The following is a 7,031-nucleotide window of genomic DNA, read 5'->3' on the forward strand; positions in this document are numbered from 1 at the left end:
TGTCCAAAAGTATCCAAAAATACGAAACTTTAAACCCACAAGTCTTGTAGAATTTTTCCTTGAAACTGATGTTTTTTTTAGAAATAGCTCATTGATGGTGTCAAAAACAAAATAAGTCTTTAAAACCTTTGCCATATACCTCTGACATACCCAAAAGAGGAATTAGTTTCATCATTTTATCAACTTTCTTATCTCACCTTAGCAGAAAAACTGGGAATTGCCACTCGTTCACTCAATTAGGCTTGGTTTTTCATGGCTCTTTGGTAAGACGTAATTATTTTAAAGCCTAATAAGTTTATTTCTCATTTATGTTTAGCTTTAGCAGTTTCTCCGAATCGGTATGTGTAGTTCTTTAGTTTAATTGATTGATTTTTTTTCGGTTTGTTTTTTCACAGGCCTGTCTAACCGCTAAAGGGAATGTAATCCCCAGTACTATTAAATGAAAGGTTATAATTGGTCTATTTATTACTTTTCAATCTTTATATGACATTTGGTCTAACAACGACTTTGAGTTGGCAGACCGAGCAAGTCCTTGAATGTAGGGTTGATCTGGAATGCTATCTAAGAATTTGTCCAAGTCTGCCTAGAAAGATGCAACCGGATAAACATGGCCTGCGTATTACCTACGAATATTAGAGGGAAGCAATTAAAACATTGAAGGAGCCCGAGAAAGAAGAAAAGTCGTTGAGAAGGAATTGGTTGTTGAAAGTTGGAAATTATTGTTCATTAGTGTTTTGATCATATTTTATTTGGATCAGTTTGTTGAGTTTATTTCTGGTTGTGGCGTTTATCTAGTTTTGGTTCTTGATGCCTTGCTTTCCTCTGTCCTTTATTTCTTGTTTACTATCTCCATCTTAGATTTGTATGTTTAGCTTGATGTGAGGTAGTTTATTTCTTTTTTTACTTCGATGTCCTATATCTCAAGATAACACTATGTAGCCTTTTAGTTTTCCTCTGTATAGAGCGTCATTGGACAAGCCCAAGAAAACACCTCCAAACGCCTGTAGCGGGTTGAAGCAACTACTTTATTAGCTAAAAAACTATCTACAACACTGAGAGAAATCTAACTACAAAGGAACTGTACAAATATAGATGATCAATAAATGACCGTTTCCGATACTCTGAGCACTCCCGGCCAGAAGTTAAGCAACGAGTTGCAAAGACGTACATATAGATATACAAGAACCCAATGACCACCAGGAGGGTCATTGACAAAGCTACAATCCATACATATAGTGTTATATAATGAAAATTGTCTTGGCTTATGTCGACGTCTTTAATTAGTTCCTGGGTCTGGGTACCGGTGTGGGTGTCTTCAAGGGACGTGTCCGTGGATAGTTCGGGTGTTGTAAAGGAATGTCCTTTTAGTGTTTTATTGATCGTCTTGGTCTCAGCGTGATAAGGAGAAGAAGCGGAGTAGTGTGGACTTATCAAGAAGCAACCGGGTGGTAGTTGGATTAGTGCGGTTCCAAAAACGCTCACTTTTTCTGGGTCCTGAGGATGGCATTGGACAACGATGTCTGCTTTCTGAGGATGGATGAGCAGGAACACTTGATCCATAACTTCTTGAATTGTTGGCCTTTCGTACACTGTTATCTCGCAATGCTTCTTTGCAGCCGTTGCATTTCCAATGAGCAACGCTGATTCACAAAAGTCTTCATAGTTTTGAAAACTCGTCGAAGACTTGCTAACATAATGTTCACTGAAACGACTACAATCGTCTAATTCTTCCTCGCCAACTAGGTGAAAGTGGGTCTCCCCTGGAGATGTCGCAATGAAATCCTTGGTTTTGGGCAAAACTATTGTCGAATGCGACAATTCCAATGGTCCAGCTACAAGTTTGAAACGAGTCATCTCTGACGATTTTTTAACCAATGGGACCTGAACAATGATGGAAAGGATTCCATTTTGAACGTTCCAGGTACTTGGAATCTGGAGGAAGACCCTGAGGGTTTTGAATGGCACCACATGATTCTTCGTTTTGGCCAACACTACAAGTTCTTGAAGGGACTTCAGAACGAGGGGTCCCGCCACAAGTCGTGTTGGAAAACGATGAAGAAGTAGTTGATTCAGTCCTTGTTCCACCTGAAGAAATGATAACCGCTCATGGGTAAACCGAGACCGTGCAGCTGAGATCAGCAATTGACTAAGGTCTCTTGCGTGGATTTGCGCCCTATCACTAGATGTGCTGGCGTGATCGGATATAGCTGGTGTCGGTCTTCAGAAACTGAGAGGGGTCTATTATTGTCGATGCCCTCTATTTCTATGAACAAAGTTTCAATTTGTCGAAAAGACAATGCAGACCGTTGACCGTTCTGATCAGTCTTTTGGTAACTCCGTTGGTCCAGGTGCCCAATCTATGCTGTAGATCCATTCAATGGTGGGAAAGCATGGCTGATCTTTGGCCTGTGCATGCATGAGTATAGATGCCGAAGTTCCTTTTCTGCTGCCTTGAAACTTTTGAAATTGTCACTATAGACAATTTTTGGTTGACCTCGTCGTGCAATAAGTCTACGAAATGCTTCGATGAATGACTCTGCACTTAAGTCTGGAGTGAGTTCAAGATGAACTGCTCGACTGTAAAGACATGTGAATATGCACCCATATGCTTTGTCACAGTCAGTTGGATGCAGTGGCCCAAAAAGGTCTACGGAAATGTTTGTGAACCGGGACGGTTCGTCAACCCGTAAATTAGTTGGGAGTGGTCCCATTTGTTCCAGTAGCGGCACCATTTTCCTGCAATGAGGTTTGAGGCACAAGCGGGCGATTCTTTGTACCTCTCGTTTTGAGTCTTGAATCCAGTATCGTCTTCGGACTAAGGCATTTAAGTGTGTCTTATCCAGTTGAAAGTTATGGTTGTGGAACTGGAGAACGATCTTTTCTGTGACAGTCTGGTGCCTCGGAAGGATGATTTGCTCCTCGTTCAATCGAGTTTGAGCTACCAGCAAATTCAAGGTTTTGTCAAATTTGGGCATGGCGTTCCTTGACCCCGACGCATTTGAGGGTTGTAAACCTTGTTTGATGTGGGTTGTTTCTTCTGCGAAGGATTCACGTTGAGCAACCAAATCCAATAACATTCCGCTGCTAGACGATATTCGTCGAGTGCTATACACTTTGAAATTTAAGACATTGGATAAGGTGGAATCTCAAGGCCTAATGCATTTTGGAATCGGAGTACCCACGCCAGCAGGCGTACTGTTGAGTGCCAGCTTTCAAATCGATGCAACATGCCTTGATCAACTTCCGTGAGGCAGACCGGAGCTTGCACAATGTTTTTGCTGATCTCTGGATTGTCGCATAATTCTTCTTCTTCTTGGGAGATGGATGTCTGACCAGTTCCCAACCACGTCTTTACTTCACCTTGTAGTAAAGATGATCCTGTCCACCATAACGTGTGGTGGAGCAGATCTGTGACTGAGCATCCGCGTGAACCAACGTCGGCAGGGTTGGATTTTCCCGGGCAGAAGAACCAACGAGACGCTGGAACTAGATCCAGGATAGTTTGGAGGCGGGAACCGACCCAAATCTTGTATGGATCGGGACCTCGGGCCAGTCGACAAAGAGTGACTTATATCAAATGGCACTCCTAGAACTTTGTTGGCATGAGATTCATACCTAAGTTTTGATGGGATGTCCCTGAGAACCTCTGGTTCATTGGATAGCCATTTGGGCGTTTTCATGCTGGCCAGATTGAAAAGAGAGAATATTTTGTCTGCCACCCTTTTCGCAATTGTCGTGTCCGAAGACCCAGTCATTGTCATTTTCAATGCCAATGCTTAAAAAAGTTTTGGAATTATCTGGAACCACCCTTGTTCGTTTCGAACGGAAGTTGAATAGGACGGACCGGCATTAAGAAGATCACTGAGTGTGTGTCCTTGCCTATTTGGCGACGCAGCATTGTGAACAATACGAACTGGAGATGATGTCGATGTGCCCTTGAAAATTGGATGCGTTTGCAAGACGTAAGCACTGTCTGGTTTGTTGACGTCGTTCGTACCAGCCAAAAGTGTGACTGGAGTCACCGTGGTGGGGAGGGCCCCTTCTGCAAACTGAACGCCTTGCGGGTGTTCAAAGTGTTGAACTGTTGATGCCAGAGGCTGCAAATCAGCCGTCACCCTAAGCGAGGTGAAAGCCTCAAAGGCTGGGGAAGTGTAGGTTCCGTCCAAGGATTGTAGACGAATGATTACCTTGCATTCTCCCTGAATGATGACTTTCTTGCCCCCCAGATACACATGGCTAGTGTGCACTGTGCTCCATTAAGGCCGAGTTGATCCGCGACCGAACGTTGCAGAATGGATAGTTGACTTTGGAAGTCTAAGATGGCCTGCACTTTAGCTTTGTCACCGGCATCATTGATGACATATGTGGCAACCGAGTTGCACAAAACTCAGTGGGAAGGTTTGTAGATCCAAGGTGAGGTGTCCCGAAGGACCATGTACGTACAGAGCGTCATTGGACGAGCCCAAGAAAACACGTCTGAAAGCCTGTAGCGGGTTGAAGCAACTACTTTATTAGCTAAAAAACTATCTACAACACTGAGAGAAATCTAACTACAAAGGAACTGCACACATATAGATGATCAATAGATAACCGTTTCCGATACTCAGATTATCCTCTTTTTCTTGGTCTCTTGATTTTGTTGCTAATTGATAGTTCCTCTTCATTCATGATGGAAGCCATCTTTGGAAAAGTCAGTTAAGAGCCTAGACAATGTTTTGACTTGGTCTTGGCAAGGAAAGATCCCTCTGCAGTCAATAAGCCCTTTATCATTGAGGCTTTAGCTGTCTAGGTGAATGAGACCAGTGTGCTGCTTGAACAAAAGGCTCACCCAAAAGATGAGAAGTCGACTGATTTGACCAATGTAGAGGTTGAAGTAGTACCTCCTATTGAAATAGAGCAGGAAAAGACAGTTGTAGAGAAAACAATCTGTCCTGTTTAGCGGAAGCAGCCATGCCCTGAAGAAGGAAAAGTCTGTCAGTTTGACCACCCTAAATGGTGTCAAAAACTTCTCAAGTTCGGTCTTGAGAAGTACAATAGGAAGAAGGGATGTTCAAAGGTAGATTGTCCTTTTTTCCACCCGAACATATGCCGTGAGATCCATGAGACTTAACACGTGCTTTAACCTACGGTATACCTCTGTCCACGTAAAGGGGACACAAAGGAAACAAAGGTACAGACAAGCTCAGTTTCGTAGTTTTAGAGCTGACCCTATTCCTAAACCTAATCCCGCCCCACCCCCTACCTTAACCCATTCAGCTGTTCAGTAAGCTCTTCTATGTCAGCTCTCCAATTCACAAAAAAAATTGGATCAGGCAGTTTGCTCGAAAGTTTTCTTTGTAGGGGACTTTAATTCTCCGACTAGCGTCGTAGAGTGGAAGGCTAGTCCCGATGGGTTTATTCTCATTTCGGAATCAACATCTCTGTCGCTCGAAAAGCTGAAAGAACTTGCCATCTTGCCCAAATACTAGAGCACTAAAGCGAATAACGTTCTGGACTAATGTACAATTAATAAGTCAGATGATTTGACGTTGCAATTGGCCAAGCTAAGACCCAGCCGATATTCACCAATACCAAAACTGGCTTCTTTTGGTAAATAAGATGGCATAAGTCTGGTTTTAACAAACGTTATGATATATTTGATCACCATTGACCTAATCACGGACTTCTAGAGATATGGACTGCAAACGGAAGCAAAAATATCCTATCTCCTAAACTGCTCATCTTATTCCAAATAAGCACTTCATATGACCACAAGATCTTGTTGAATAAACGAACTCAGCCAAGTTTGAGCCCAAACCTATGCTTAGGGAACTCAGGAGACATGTTCAAAGTTATGTAGTTAACACTATGTGCATAAAAGTTGAATTTTCGGCCTGCTCTTGGTCAGTTACATAAGCTTTTGACAACATAACTTTGAAACGATCGGCTCTGCATGTAAATGATATAAAATTGACCTACCGTTAATTGAAGAGATCTACGTTTCTTATTTTATTACTTTAATTCGAAAAGTGGCTCAGAGTTGCTATGATCAAGAGCAGGCCGATTTGCCGGGAAGCTCGTTCGCAGTCCATATTTCTAGAAGTCCGTGACCTAATCAACAATGTTATATCAAACAAACAAATCTGAGGTTATTTAGTAGTCACCACTACCTATATGCAATATAAGATTCGTGTTCACATAATCTGAGGACTAAACGTTTCAAACTCAAAATCACCAGTTTGTAGGCTAAACAAATAATGATGTTACCATTACATGTAACCAAAGTTCGGCGCACCCTTCATTTTGATTTCCTGCCTATCGCAGAAGACACCGGCACTAAAAGGCGTGGCAGTGAATTGGGGGACACCATCTGATCCGCTCAACCACGAGTGAATTGGACTAATAAATATGAAAATGTCATCTTTATGAAGATGTAACGGTTATAAAAGGGTTTGGACCGTTTGGACATTGATTAACCTGGCTTTGAAGGCTACTAGTGGTCCAAATTTAGGAATTCCGAATCCTTCAAAATATTGAATTCTCGCCATTTCGCCGCTCCTTGTTTATCGTTGTTATAAATGACTAGTTAACTCAAAATAACCGGGGTGACTTGAAGTCACAGTTTATCTTGAGAGTGAAGGTCGTTTCTTGAGGTAGAGATTACGGGAGTGATCAAAACGAATGTTATTGCAAGTATCCCGAGTTTGAGAACGTCACAGTTGGGATATGCACACAGTGTGCAAAGAAACTACGAAAGCTATCTGATGCTGTACGTCTTCAAAAGTATCCATGAGCTTTGTCCCAACCAAGAAAAACTCGAGAACGATTGGAGGAGTTCTTGTCCCGACCCAGGATTTAAGATCAATTCTACGAGGGGTATGTCACCTAAACCGGTACTCAGTTCGCATATTATATGATAATTAAGATTTTGAAAAATGATCATTAGGCATTGAAAGATCTTTTTGAATGGCAGCACTTTATTTTTGCATAAACAAACAAAAATTCCGCTGATTTCCTGTAAATTTGAAATTTCTTTTGAGTATTCAGCTTAT

This window comes from Tigriopus californicus, chromosome 5 (assembly GCF_007210705.1).
Source record: "Tigriopus californicus strain San Diego chromosome 5, Tcal_SD_v2.1, whole genome shotgun sequence".
Lineage (NCBI taxonomy): Eukaryota > Metazoa > Arthropoda > Copepoda > Harpacticoida > Harpacticidae > Tigriopus > Tigriopus californicus.